General features: G+C 45.7%; 1 long non-coding RNA gene across 1 annotated transcript; it reads left to right on the forward strand.

Annotated features, from left to right (window-relative positions):
• Positions 1 to 7,684: 7,684 nt before the first annotated feature.
• On the forward strand, positions 7,685 to 14,044 carry LOC131520238 (uncharacterized). The gene is made up of 2 exons (XR_009266001.1): positions 7,685 to 8,112; positions 11,527 to 14,044. It is a non-coding gene; the product is annotated as an uncharacterized LOC131520238 (long non-coding RNA).
• The last annotated feature ends 1,204 nt before the right edge of the window (positions 14,045 to 15,248 follow it).

A 15,248-nucleotide genomic window follows, 5' to 3' on the forward strand; every position in this document is an offset into this window, starting at 1 on the left:
AATATATACATAAGTAGATTTTGCTTCTGTTTTTTTATATGGAAAGGAAAACAAACAAAAACTTTAAAGTATTACCTGTGGGGGAAGAGAGAGAATGATAGGTAGAGGACGAGGTTAGATGATAGGCTTGTCCAAATATAATTTGCTTTATAGATTTGGCTTTAGAACCAGGTGAATATTACATTAAAATAATTTTTTAATTCCTAAAAATTGAAAGCAAAATGACATGAATGAGCATAACCATATATCAAGTTGATGCCATAAACACAAAGGAATTATTTCAAATGACTTTACCATATAGGAATTTCACTGCGCCTTCCTAGTGGGATATACCCAAAGGACAAAAACTGCGGCAACAAATAAGTACATGATTGACTAATAAACAAAGACCATTTTCAGTAATTGTGGAAGTGGTGTATTGTTTTTGTGAGATTGTATTGTTCTTCTGAGACTCGTATGTTTATTCCTGGTGAAAGTAAGTGAGTTATTATGTTGATATCCTTGGGAACCAAGTTTTTGGCATGAGAGGAAAAAAACTTACATCTTTAAGACCAAAGAGGTTAAATTAAAATTTTTTCATTCTGGAGGCACCTGGGTGGCTTAGTCATTTGAGCATCTGACTCTTGATTTCGGTTCAGGTCATGATCCTAGGCTCGTGGGATTGAGCCCTGCATCGGGTTCCATGCTGAGCATAAAGCCTGCTGGTGATTCTGTCCCTCTCTCTCCTTCTGCCCCTCTCTCTCACTCACATGCTTTCTTTCTCTCCAAAAATAATAATAATAGTTAAATTTAAAAATTAAAAAATAAAAATTAAAAACTCTTTCATTCTGAATTTGATGTGGAAATGCCAACTTGAATTCATGATATATTTATCTTAAACACACATTGATTAAACACTTATTTCCTAACTTGTTTCACAGAAGATGCCTAAAAACAATGACAAAGCCAATAGCTACTGAGCACCCCTCAGTGCCCAAATTGTGCTCTCCAAATACCTTTTCTACTAGAAGGATCCAGGGCTCCCCAAAGAATTGCTGATTCCAGATTTAGGGCAGAAATAGTCCAAGATGAATCTGGAACATCTTTTCATACCAGACAACCAGGGTGCTGGCAAAAAAACACCTGAGCCCTGTCAAAAGAGTTTAAAGAAGCTCCTTCTAGCTAGTAGCCAGGCATGGAGAGAATATCAGCAAGAATAATAATAGAAATGGATTGGAAATATAAAGTTAAACTTATGAATTCATGATGCTACTAGAAAGATTTAAGAAAAGAAAACTGGTAACTATTGAAGGAGTTAATATCACCAAAGAAAGACAAAAAGACAAAAAGTGCACAACCCACCTATGATGGAGTCTTGCCAGAAACTCTAACCTGAATCTGATCATGTCTCTACCAACTCTCCAGGAAATAGAGGGCACAGAGGAACATGTTAAATGATACCACAGGAAATGCAGTCAGCAAAATCTAATTCTGTGGAAAGCTTTTAAGACACACAGTCTGGTTTCTTTAGTAAATTTTAAGAAAAAAGAGAAGACCTGTGTATTCTTTGATTCTGGGTTCTCTTGATATGGCATATCTACTATATAAAGTACATAGAGTTTTCCTATCCCTTCCTCTGAATACAACTAAAAACCCTGGATGTTAAGTCTATTAAAAGAAGAAGAAGAAGAAGAAGAAGAAGAAGAAGAAGAAGAAGAAGAAGAAGAAGAAGAAGAAGAAGGAGAAGAAGAAAAAGATGATGATGATGGGGAAGGAGTGGTAAGGTGAGGGGAGGAGGAGAAGAAGAAGGTAAGACTCTGAAAGGTAGAGTGAAGAAAGCAGATCAGCTAGGGACCTTGGGAGCCAAAGAATGATACAGTGTTAAGTTTTCCATTATTTTTCCTCCTATATCTCATACTTGGAGCCAAAGAAAATAGCAACATGGAAACTCCTACGGGCACAGACAAAAAAAGACCAACAACACTTTGCACCCATTATGGTGGCTATTATTTAAAAAAAAAAAAAAGGTGAAGATGCAAAGAAATCGGGATGCTTTGCTTTGCTGGTTGGAATGTGAAACTGTGTGGCTGCTGTGGAAACAGTACGGTGGTTCCTCACAAATTAAACCTAGAATTACCAGATGATCCAGCAATTCCACTTTCTGACGTATGCCCAAAAGAACTGAAAGGAGGGACTTGAGCAGATTTTGTACATCCGTGTCCATAGCAGCACTGTTCACAGCAGCCAGAAGGTGGAAGCTATGCAAGTATCCATCGATGGATGAATGAATAAACAAAACGTGATACACACATACAACAGAATATTACTCAGCCTTAAAAAGGAAGGACATTCTGACCCGTGCTACAACATGGATGAACCTCGAGGACATTATGCTCAGTGAAATAAGCCAGACACAAAAGGACAAATACTGTGGGATCCCACTTATATGAGGTACTGAGAGTGGTCAAGTTCATAGAGACAGAAAGTAGAAGGGAAATTGCCAGGGGCTGGGTGGAGGGGAAGTGGGGAGTAGTGTTGAACTGGCACTGAGTTTCAGTTGACTAAGATGAAGACATTGTGATGGAGGGTGGTGAAGGCTGCACAGAACACTGTGAATGTACTTAATGCCACAGAACTGTATGAATTAAAACGGTTGAGATGGTAACTTACGTGCCTGCTCTGTCCAGCCAAAGGAAGAAGAAAAGAGCAGCCTACCAAGACAGATCTTTTGGGTGACGCTGGCTCTCCTCTAACCAACACCGTAGAAATCCAACCAGCAGTGGCTGAATGGGCAGCAAGGCTCCCACCCTCCCAAGGCTCAACACCCCTGCTGGGTGGTGTCAGAGAAGGTCTGAAAGGAGCCAGGACTTTCTTCCAGACTGGCCTAGGGACAGACTGGCCTAATGGACACCACTGGAGACCCTAGACTTGACAGCAAAAGCGTGATCTGTAAAAGGACAAAGTGATAGACTGAAGCTCACCAAAAGTAAACACTTTTGCTCTGAGAGAATTCTGTTAAGAGGATGGAAATACAGACTGGGAGAAAATATTTGCAAACTAATAGAGCTGACAAAGGACTTAATCTAGAACACGTAAACACTCAAGACTCAAAAGTAAAAAAAAACAAAAAAACAAAAAAACAGCAACAATCCAACGAGAACATGGCCAGGAAACTTGAAACATTTCCTGGTAGGGGATATGCAGGTGGCAAATAAGCCCATGAAAAGATGCTCAACGTTATATTAGCCGTTAGGGGAACGCAAATCAGAGCCCCCATGAGAATTCACTGCCACCTATCAGAATGACTAAACTCAAACACAGTGACAACGCCAAGTGCCAGTGAGAATGAGGATGAACTAGATCACTCGTAAATTGCTGCTGGGCATGTAAAATGGCACAGCCATTCTGCGAAAACAGCGTGGCAGTTTTTTGTTTTTGTTTTTTAATGTTTATGTATATTTGAGACAATGCAAGAGACAGAGTGCAAGCAGCGGAGGGGCAGACAGAGGGAGACACAGAATCCAAAGCAGGCTCCAGGCTCCAAGCTGTCAGCCCAGAACCCGACGCGGGGCTGGAACTCACGAACCATGAGATCATGACCTGAGCCAAGGTCGGATGCTTAACCGACTGAGACACTCAGGCACCCCAAGCGTGGCAGTTTCTTAAAAAGCCACGTATGTAACTACCATTTGACCCAGAAATGGCACTCTTAGGTGTTCATCCCAGAGAAATGAAACCTTACATCTACACAAAAACACATGTACAAATGTTTGTATCAGCTTTTGTATGTAACAGCCCCAGACCGGAAACAACCTGGACGCTCTTCAGCGGGCAAATGGGTAACTGGGTGGCGGTGCCTCCATGCATCTGGGCCAGGGGGTGCTCCTCAGTGGTAACCCAGACCGGGGTGCTATGCATCTCGAGAATTCTGCTGAGTGCAAAGAGCCAGCTCTAAAGGTTACTTACGGTAAGATTCCATTTATGTAACGTTCTTGAAATGACAAAACTATAGAAACGGAGAGCCACCAGATTAGTGATTGATTAAAGGGGCAGGATGGGGCGCCTGGGTGGCTCAGTTGGTTAAGCATCTGACTTTGGCTCAGATCATGCATGATCTTGCAGTTTGTGGGTTCAAGCGTGTCAAGCTCTGCCAACAGCTTGGAGCCTGGAGTCTGCTTCGGATTCTGTGTCTCCCTCTCTCTCTGCCCCTGCCTCTCTCTCTCCCTCTCTCTCTCTCCCTTTCTCTCTCTCTCAAAAATAAATAAACATTAAAAAATTTAAAGATAAATGGATAAATAGGCAAGATGGGAAGGCCATGCAGAGTGAGGGGCACCGAAGCTGCTCGCTGCCTGCCCTGTCCTGTCTCCTGTTGGCCAAGCACCCCCATTGCTGCCACAGCCTGTGTTGTTGCCTTTAGCGGGGTTGTCTGAGCCAGGACCACAGCTGGACAGCAGCAGAATGTGTGTCAAAGTGACCGGGCTCCACTTAGAGCCACGGACACGAACGCCCATCACATGTGGCAGTGAAGCTCAATCCTGCTCTGAGAAAGCTGGTCTCACACTGGGAGGAAAGTAATGAAGTGACCTTCTCCCAATTCCATCGTAGCTCTTCCCATGCGCACAGGGCCCGCACGCGTGTCCCCATTCTCCTGTCTGACTTAACCCTGTGTGACAAGTCTGGAGCCACAGAGTTTGGAGGGCACGTTTGTCATTCCCTCGGCACTCACGTAGTTTGCAGCTGTGTCAGTGCGATCTGACCTAGCAGGTGTTTTGGTGACACTGGCCTTGGGACAATGTCTGAGAACCTGCCCTGGAGTCCTGTGGTCACCCACACAGCCCCCCCAGCCCAAAGTACCCATCACTTCACATCCCTCTTTAGCAACTGATGGGATCGAAGGCTAGACTTTTGGTACCTTAATACTGTGTGTTGCTCATTGTCCACAGGAAACCACAGGCTCTCTGTCACCCGGTGTGGTCATCTGAATAACAGTCTCTGAGGGACACTGCCCTAGATTGTCGGATGGGCCAGTGTAGTCAGCAGTTCCTATAAGAGGCACGCAGTGGGAGTGAGAGAGGAGACGGTGATGGGGGGATAGCGGTAGATGCTAGCTTAACGCACCTGCGAGATAGGGGAAGGGCCACAGCCCAAGGAATGCAGACAGCTTCTAGAAGCTGGAAAAGACGAGGAAAGGAATTCAGTTCTAGAGACTCTGGCAGGAAACCTGCCAACGCCATAATGTTGGCCCAGTGAAACTGATTCCGGACTTCAGACCTCCAGAAGTGTGAGATAATAAATCTGTGTTGTTCTAAGTCTCTAAGTTCGTGGTGACTTATTACAGCAGCAACGGGAAACGAATCCACCTGGTATCGTTTTAACTAGCACTCACTCAAAACGAACCAGCGAATGGAGTCTCACCTCCAGAGACGGTCAAGTTCCCTAAAGCCACCTTTTCTCCCCCTGCGTCCCAGTTTGCTCTGGGGGGAGCTCTTGCATGTGAATGGACTGCCATTTCTCAGCCGGCCAGACGGCCTCTGTCCTGGGATGTCACCCCAGCAGACAGATGATGTCTGTTCTAGAAAGCTGCAGCACAGGCCTGAACAGCAGAACTCAGTGCCTTCCCCCGTGGTTTGGACATAACCACCTCATCTGGGCAGGAACCATCCCCTTTGCCCTCCCCCTTGCAGACCTCCCCTTGGACCTCCAGCTGGAGTCCAGAGCACTCTGTCATTGTATTCCTGTTTGCAAGGACAAGAGCTGCGCCTCGTAGAAAATCCAAACAGCACGTATATAAAAGACAAGTAAAACAGCAGCAGCTCGCCCAAGAAAAGCAGCCTTCTCTCCGGGTATTTATCTGCACGTGGCCATGTAGATGGTCAGGTGGAATTTTACATTAATGAGACCTCATTCATGTTGTCTGTTAGCCTGTTTTCATCTCCCATATCTTGGAAAGCCTCCGAAGCCATCCACCTAAATCCAAATCCTAGGAAAACAAACCCTGTACCGCCTACATGATGTTCCGGTAGGCAGGTCCACAATTCTTTTTGATCAGTCTGCTTCTATGAAACTTTTGGGTTCATAAGCCACATAAAAATGAAACAAATCATTTACTCAGCATGTATATGCCGGGTGCCTCCTGGGCCCAGCACTCTTTTAAGCTCTGGGGATTCAGCCATGATCAAAATAAAGTTCCACCTTGTGGAGCCTGTGTTCTAGAGAAAGGAGACACGACGGCCAGACAGACATTTACTGTGCCTTATGGGGCCGTGGGCATGACATAAAGCAAGGTACAGGGCTGTGCCGGGCCCAGGGGTGACTATTCAGGAAAGGCCTCTCTGACTGAGGAATATCTGAGATACCCGAGCGACAGGCAAGACTGGAGAGCACGAAGGGGCAGGGCATCTGGGACAGGAGGAACAGAAGTGTGTGTGGCCTGGTCCTGGAGCAGCACAGAAGCCCTGGGGCTGCGGCAGGGTGAGCCAGGATGACAAGATGAGGCGGGAGACAAGAGCTGGGTCCTGCGGGACCCTGTTGGCCTCAGGAGCGCTGGCTGCATCTGATGCTAAAATAAGCAGTTGGGAGGCTTTGGACACAGACTTGACATGACCAGACTTCTGTTTTCTGCAGATCAGTTTGGCTGCTCTGTGAAGAAGAAGGGATTGTTGAAAGCAGGCAGATCCTTGTAGGCTGCACCCTTGACCTAGGGAGGCCTCACAAGGGGATGACTGGGTGGGAGCAGAGCAGGAAAGGAGAAGCAAGGGTGTTCTGAAGATACAGGGGATGGGGAGCTGACGGCACTTGCCGGAAGACTGAATCAGGGTCAAGAGAGAAAGAGAGGTGCCAAGGGGGACTCCAGAGTGTTAAGCCTCAACCCTTGGGTGACTGGAGTGGCCGAGTGAGGAAGACGGAAGACACAGTGGGAGGGCTTCTGTTTTGGACATGTTAAGTTTGAGAGGTTTTTATAAGTGATGCTACCAGAAGCACAGTTGGCTGTAGCATTTGAATCCAGGGGAGAGTCCTGGCTCAGGAGAGCTACTGTCTAGATGGTAGCTAGCATCGTGGAGGCTGGGTAAGACCATCTCACCGGGTGAGTGTGGATGGAGAATAAGCCCAAGGACTGAGTCGTGGGGCCCTCCAGTGATAAGAGGTCCCAGAAATGAGGATGAATGGATAAGGAAGGCCATGAAGGAGCAGCCAGGGTCACAGGCGGACCAAGAGAGCGGAATCCCAACAGCTAAGTGAACGAAGTATGCCAAGAAGGAGGGTGCAATTGGCAGAGTCCAGTGAGAATAAAGTGAGGCCCGAGAATTGGCCATTGGCTTTGGCAAAGTGGAAGTGATTGTACCTTGATGGAGGGGGACAGGCCACCTGATTGGAGTAGACTGGGGAGAGGGTAAAGGAGACAAATGGGAGAGTGTGAGTATGGGCAGTTACTGCGTGTTTAGCATAAGGGGAAGCAGAGAAATTGGATGATAGCTAGAAAAACCAGATGTGGAGCCAAGGGAGGGTTTGGGGGGTGTTTGATGGCACAATCACAACGTGTTTGTGTGCTGTGAAAATAGTCCAGTAGAGAGGGGGAGAGATGATAAAGAGGGGTGCCCTCAGACAAGAGGGAAGAGCTCCAGGTGTGGGGAGGGAGGGGGCGAGGCTGGCTGCAGGACAGCAGGACTGGGTTGGGGGGTACGGGCTGGTTGGGGCAGGGGGGAGGTGAGCTGAGCGTGTGTGCCCTTTTGTGGCTGCTTCCGTTTCCTCAGGGCCATGTACTGAGAGATAAAGGGAAAGGTGTCACAGTTTCTAGAGAGAGGACATCTCCATGATTTCATTTTTGCACATGTCCCTGTCTCTGAAAATCTTAGGAAGGAATCACTGGGTCAAAAGGGAACTTGCATCTTAAATTCAGCCGGCATCACCAAATTGCTCTCCAACAAACGACGTGAGGTCAAGGGCAGTCTCATTATTTTGCTCCTTTAAAACATAGCCTCTTTCTTGGGCTGGTGGTGGAATTTCAAAGTTTTCTGACGAATGTTCCAATTACAATTTGCTTTGGACTTACAGCCTGGTGTAGCTTGATGGTAGTTTTGGGGACTCGAGCAAATAGGAAAAGACAAGGAAATGAAGCCACCAGAGGTGAGTTGTGTCTTAATGCAGTCCATACTTAATAGCGCTTTGGCCTTGGGCAAACTTTCCTTTGCCTCATTTTCCTCATCTGTAAAATGGGGCTGGTAATAGTTCCCAACATGTTGAGTGGTCCTGAGGATTGCATGAGTGAAGCACTTATTACTGACTGGCTCTTGGTAAGCCCTCGGTAAATGTCGCTTTTAAAAATATAAGCAGATTCAGGGCAGCTGGGTAGCTCAGTCGGTTAAGCGTCTGACTCTTGAATTCACTTCAGGTCATGATCCCAGAGTCTTGGGATCAAGCCTCCAGTCAAGTTCCATGCTGTGGGTGGATTCTGTTTAAAATTCTCTCTCGCTCTCGCTCTCGCTCTCTCTGCCCCTACCCCCCCCCACCCCGCCACTCTCTTGCTTTCTTCTAAAATAAAAAGTAAATAATTTTTTTTTAAAAGTTAAGCAGATTCCTATTACAGCACTTCTCCGAGCCTTTTTTTTTTTTTAATAGACTTTTGCTTCCAAGATAGGTCTCTACTGAGTGTTTCCCCAAATTAACTGATTGAGGCACTCCCAGGACACTGTCCCACAGAGCCCACTCTGGCGACTGTCCCTTTAGACCACATGAAATCTGCCCTCTGTCCTTCTGTCTCTCTGTTCCGTGTGGAGGAGTGGCCCAGACAGGGTTGCAGAGATGTGAGCCGGGAGCACAGTTGCAGCGGTTACCCCCTCCACTGGGCAGCCATCTGTGGTAGGGCAGGACACACAGTGACCGAAGAGGGGGAGCCCCTCCCAGGAGACCAAGCCCATGCTCTTGGCGTATGAGGCAACTTGCCACAGGCGGGTGTGATGCCCAGCAAGGGCCTGGGGCTTGTCATACGGCACAGACGTTGGGCAGCACGACGGGCAACAAAGTGTGGAGCTTGCTCTTCCTTGTCTGCATGTGACTGGAGCAAATTCATTTTTCACCCTCTGTGCCTCCCTGTGCAAGGGCTCAGCCACACCACCAGGGGTAAAGCCATCAAGTCAGGGGTGAGGCCACACCACCCCTGCCTCGGATGCAGGTGATGTGTACGTATTAGAGGCAGACCATCAAGGCTAAGGAGAAACACCTTCCTCTTGTTTGGAGGAAGTAAGAACAATGGTTACAGTAGTTCCTTGAAGTCAGTGTCAACTAGAATTTGCTGGAATGTGGACCCACTGGTTAGGATGGGGTGGTGGCACCTACAGGTATGCTGATGGCAATCACTGGGAATTGAAGTTAGAAACAGAGCCACTAGGGTGTACGTGTGTGATGTACGTATGTATATGTTTATACATACATAGACATAAAGATATACATACATATAGATATACATAGATGTATAAAGACATATATACATAAAGATTTATTTTAAGGAGCTGGCTCACACAATTATGGAAGCTGGCAAGTCCCAAGATCTGCAAGGTGGGTTGGCAAGCAAGAGACCCTAGAGAGCTTATGGTGTAGTTCTTCTCTAAATGTCAGTAGGCTTGAGATCCAGAAATAACCAGTGTTTCATTTTGAGTCCAAAATCAGGGAAAAGTTGATGTCCCAGTTGAAAAGGCTGTCAGGCAGGAAAAATTCTCTCTTATTCAGAGGTGGGTCAGCCTTTTGTACTACTCAGGCCTTCAACTGATTAGATGAGGCCCACCCACATTAGGGAGGTCAAGCTGCTTAACCGAGTCTATTGATTTAAATGTTAATCTTATTCAAAAGCGCCCTCATAGACACACCCAGGATAATGTTTAGCCAAATATTTGGGCACCCCGTGGCCCAGGCAAATTAACACATAAAATCATCCATCACACCTACGATTTGTAAAGGGAACCATGGCCAAAAAAACAAAAAACAACACAAAACAAACAAAAGAACAAAACACAAAAGAGGCTTAATTGTTAAACTTTAAAACTTGGAGCAGCAGTATCCAAGACCTAAACCCACCATTAGGGTGTTGAAGTCACCAGGTGCAAGAGAAGTTGAGAAAGAACTTTCTCTCTTTGGACATAAGACATTGAGCCGAGCTCTGAAAGATGCCCAGCGAAGGAGGATGTATCTCTCAGGGAGGAGGCCCAGAGACTGTCATGGTCAGACTCTGTTCTCGGTGTGACTGACCCATCAGCTCAGGGGTAGAACAGGCCTTGTGTCTTGTTGTGTGAGCTGGCGATTTGCTCAGTCTTCAGCCATAGCCTCTTCTCATCCAGCTCCTCCCAGGAGGCAGCACTTTCCAGACCTTGTTATTCTTAATCTTCATGGCACCTTGCTATAAAGAAGGAGGTGGTTTCATCTGATGAAATCAATCCTCAGAGAAATGGAGGAAATTGCCAAAGGTCACATGGCAAGTGGTGGAGCTGGGATGCTAGTCAAGATGTGTCTGACCAGGGAGCATGGTCAGCTACTGGTTCAAGAAGGGTGGGCATTCCCTGGCCAGCCTGATGCCTAGGGCCACCCTCTGCAAAAGCCATTACCCAAACCAGGAGGCGGAGAGTGAGCATGTGAGCTAAATCGTGCCCATTCCCCAAATTCATATGTTGAAGTCCTAACGTCCAGTACTTTAGAATGTGACTTTATTTGGAGATGGGGGTCTTTACAGAGGTGATTAAATCAAAATAAGGCCTTCAGGGTGGGCCCTAATCCAATGTTATGGGCATCCTTATAAGAAGAGGTTAGGGAGAGCCTGGGTGGCTCACTCCATTAAGCATCCGACCTTGGCTCAGGTCATGATCTCACAGTTCGTGGGTTCGAGCTCTACATCAGGCTCTGTGCTGACAACTCAGAGCCTGGAGCCCGCTTCGGAGTCTGTGTCTCCCTCTCTCTCTGCCCTTCCCCTGCTTGTGCTCTCTCTCTCTCTCTCTCTCTCTCTCTCTCTCTCTCTCTCAAAAATAAACGTTTAAAAAATTGTTTTTTGGGGTCTGGGTGGCCCAGTCCATTAAGCGTCCAACTTTGGCTCAGGTCATGATCTCGCAGTTCACGAGTTCAAGCGCCACATCAGGCTCTGTGCTGACAACTCAGAGCCTGGAGCCTGCTTCAAATTTTGTGTCTCCTTCTCTCTCTGCCCTTCCCTTGCTCGTATTCTGTTTCTCTGTCTCTTAAAAATAAATAAAACATTAAAAATGTAAAAAAGTGGGGCGCCTGGGTGGCTCAGTCGGTTAAGCGTCCGACTTCAGCTCAGGTCACAATCTTGCGGTCCATGGGTTTGAGCCCCGCGTCGGGCTCTGGGCTGATGGCTCAGAGCCTGGAGCCTGCTTCGGATTCTGTGTCTCCCTCTCTCTCTGCCCCTCCCCCATTCATGCTCTGTCTCTGTCTCAAAAATAAATAAAACGTTAAAAAAAATTAAATAAAAAAATTTTTTTAAATAAAAAAAATAAAAATGTAAAAAAGTAAAATAAAAATTAAAAAATTGTTTTTAATTTAAAGAAGAAGAAGAAGAATTTAGGACATAGACAGGCACAAAGGGAAGACAATGCGAGACACAGGAAGAAGACGGCCGTCTGCAAGCCAAGGAGCGAGGCCTCAGAAGAAACCAACCTTGCCAACACCTTGATCTCTGGCTTCCCACCTCCAGAACTGTGAGGAAATAAATTTGTTGTGTAAGCCTCCAGTCCATGGTGCCTTGTTACAGAAGTGTGAGGAAACTAAACCACAAGATTCCAAGCAATGAGGGAAGAGAACAGGGGCTTCCCCAGCCGCATAGAGAGACTCAGGACCCTCGGTAAAACAACAGTTTGAACAAAAATGTCACCAAACCAGGACAGAAATGAGGGCAGCACGCCTTTGGAGGAACTAGCCTTTGCTCTGAAAGCAAGATTGGGAAATATTAATTGCCACCATTGGCTTTGGCGGTCTTGTGTGACTGGTTCTTAACGACACGCTTCCTAGGAGTGGACAAACAGCAATGTGGGCATGTCACTGGGTCACCTACTTTCCACCCTTCTAGATAGGGGGTAACCAGGAATGGAAGGCAGTATGCCTTTCCTGTCACCATCTCTGACGTGGTCACAAAGAGCCATCCTCAAGCCCCACTACTTAGCTTAGCAGTGAAAGAAGGACTGAGGAGTCTGAAAAGTTAGGTTCTAGCTCAAGCAGATCAATCACGGAATCACATCACTATCTCTGCAAATCAGCCTCGTTATCTGTGAGAAAAATTCCTATTCCTCTTGATATCACAGAGGTTTTCTCTCAAGTAAGACCATTCATGACTATTATACCCCCACCTGCTCCCCAGAACTGTAGTGGGCTTGTTATAAAGACATAAAATAGGATATCTAAGCAAGCATAATATAATTGAAGTTGAGAAATGGAGGGAGGATATGGCTGTATATTATACTGTGCCATATGGACTAAGCCCAAAATTTAGCTCTGGGCATCCTGGCAGCCAAGAGGAAAAGTGGAACACTTTCAGAAATAGGAAAAAGAGGGGCGCTTGGATGGCTCAGCCAGTTAAGCCTCTGACTTCAGCTCAGGTCACGATCCCATGGTTCTCGAGTTTGAGCCCCGCATTGGGCTCTGTGCGGACAGCGTGGAGCCTGCTTCAGATCCTGTCTCCCTCTCCCTCTGCCCCTTCCCCACTCACGTGTGCTCTTTCTATCTCAAAAGTAAATAAACATTAAAAAAATAGGAAAAAGAAAACTGTAAAGTATAAGATACTACAGTTTCACTTACTATACTTTTTTAAAGTAAACATTATACATATTTAAAATGATAGTTTTATTTTAATGTGCAGATTCCAAACATGAACAGAATGCATCCAGGTTGTAAACTCGCATTCCTTGCATTTCTAGACATTTTAGGCTTTTGAGACTTGTTGAGTTTAGGACAGATTCACTTATCCCTTGTAGCCTCTTCCCAATCACAATCTCATGTTCTAGGCAAATCCAATCAACTTTTTTTTTCTCTCCTTCTCTCTTTATAAAAATAGCATCTATACTTTTTTCTAAGTATGAGAGCAATCCCTGCTCCTAGTAGAAATGCATAAAATATTGAAAACTATAAATGAGAATTAAAATATCCGTGGTCCCCCCGTCCCATCCCTTCCAGATGACCGCCACCAACATTTCTGTGGATTTCATCGCAGTATCTTCTTTATGTTTGCTGACTCTCCTAGTACTTCTTGACCCACAGATTTTTGCTTGCCTCTACCTTAGAAATGTTGGCACTGGATAAACACTGTGTAGGAGCCTCTAGATTTACCAGCTTGTCAGCGCCTCCCGGACTTGGAGTTTGTTTCCTTTAAAAGAAAAGTGAGCAGCCCGTTCCTGGTGCCAGTCTCGCCTCTCCCGCCTGCGGAGCCTTGGGCAGCAGCTGCCTCCACGGGGCCGAGGCGTGGACGTGTCATCGTGGACAGCTGGTGTGACCAAGTCCCACTCTGTGCTGCAGATTGCCAGCAACCCCAGTCTAGTGGCAAACTGAGTTCCAAGCCACTATAATTGTCTTTGTCCAATATTCCTAATCTTCTCAGTGAAATTTACCTGAAGGCAGAGTGGGCTTTGAGAAAGGGCTTCTCATCACCGCCCCACTCCATTTAAAAAAAAAAAAAAATCCACAGCACGATTCTGAACTTTCTTGCCCCTTCTCTTTATATTATTGATTCATCATTGACATAGAACGTTGTATTTGTTTCAGGTGTGCAATATAATGATTCCGTATTTGTGTATATGGTGAAATGATCAGCACAGTAAGTCTTGTTACCATCCGTCACCGTCTGCCCCTTCTCAGTCCACTGTTGAAATTCCAAATGGATACAGATTAACACACATCATTTAAAAGTACCACTCCAGAGGCGCTTTGGTGGGCGGTTGAGCACCCAACTCTGGATCTCAGCTCAGATCATGATCTCACAGTTCTTGTGTTGGAGCCCCACATCGGGTTTTACACTGAGAGCGTGGAGCCTGCTTGGGATTCTCTCTCTCCCTTTCTCTGACCCTCCCCCACTCTCTCTCTCTCTCTCAAAATAAATAAATAAACATTTAAAAAGAATCCCACACCAAGAAATCTGATCAGCCAGTCTTTGTGAGAATTACGCTAACCTGTGATTTTCCTTTTCATACATGATTCTAACTGCACCAAGGGGTGGAGAACTGATTGCAGGGAGTAAAAGAAGCCATTTTATTTCATTTTTTTAAATGTTATTTATGGGGGATGATGGTGGGGCAGAGAGAGAGAGAGAGAGAGAGAGAGAGAGAGAGAGAGAGAGGAGAGAGGAGAGAAGCCCAAGCTGGCTCCATGCTGACAGCAGAGAACCTGATGTGGGCTTCAACTCGTGAACTGTGAGATCACGACCTGAGCCAGGATCAAGAGTCGGACACCCAACTGACTGAGCCACTCAGGCCCCCTCTGTCTTCCATTTTTCTATTTCCTTTCTTCCACATCAACAGCCCTAGTTTTCAGAACATCAAGAATGGTGGAATCAGGGGTGCCTGGCTGGCTCAGTTGGTAGAGCTTGGGACTCTTGATCTCAGGGTCATGCGTTTAAACCCTGCATTGGGAGTAGAGATTATTTAAAAAAAAAAAAAGAATGGTAGAATTAGAATATAATTACCTATTTGCTTTATTCCACATTACATATCTGACAACCTCAGAATAGTAAAACCAACATTATCTCAAAAAGAAAAAAAAAGAACTGAATAATACCAAGTGTTGAAAAACATTTAAAACCACTTTTGCAATCCCTATCAAAATAACACCAGCATTCTTCACAGAGCTCGAAGAAACAATCCTAAAATTTGTATGGAACCAGAAAAGACCCTGAATAGCCAAAGCAGTCCTAAAAAAGAAAACCAAAGCTAGAAGCATCACAATCCTGGACTTCAAGCTGTATTACAAAGCTGTAATCATCAAGACAGTATGGTACTGGCACAAAAACAGACACTCAGATCAATGGAACAGAACAGAGAACCCAGAAATGGACCCACAAACGTATGGTCAACTAATCTTTGACAAAGCAGGAAAGAATATCCAATGGAATAAAGACAGTTTCTTCAGCAAGTGGTGCTGGGAAAACTGGACAGCGACATGCAGAAGAATGAACCTGGACCACTTTTTCACACCATACACAAAAATAAACTCAAAATGCATGAAAGACCTAAATGTAAGACAAGAAAATGTCAAAATCCTAGGGGAGAAAGCAGGCAAAAACCTCTTTGACC

The sequence above is a fragment of the Neofelis nebulosa genome, chromosome 1 (assembly GCF_028018385.1).
Source record: "Neofelis nebulosa isolate mNeoNeb1 chromosome 1, mNeoNeb1.pri, whole genome shotgun sequence".
Lineage (NCBI taxonomy): Eukaryota > Metazoa > Chordata > Mammalia > Carnivora > Felidae > Neofelis > Neofelis nebulosa.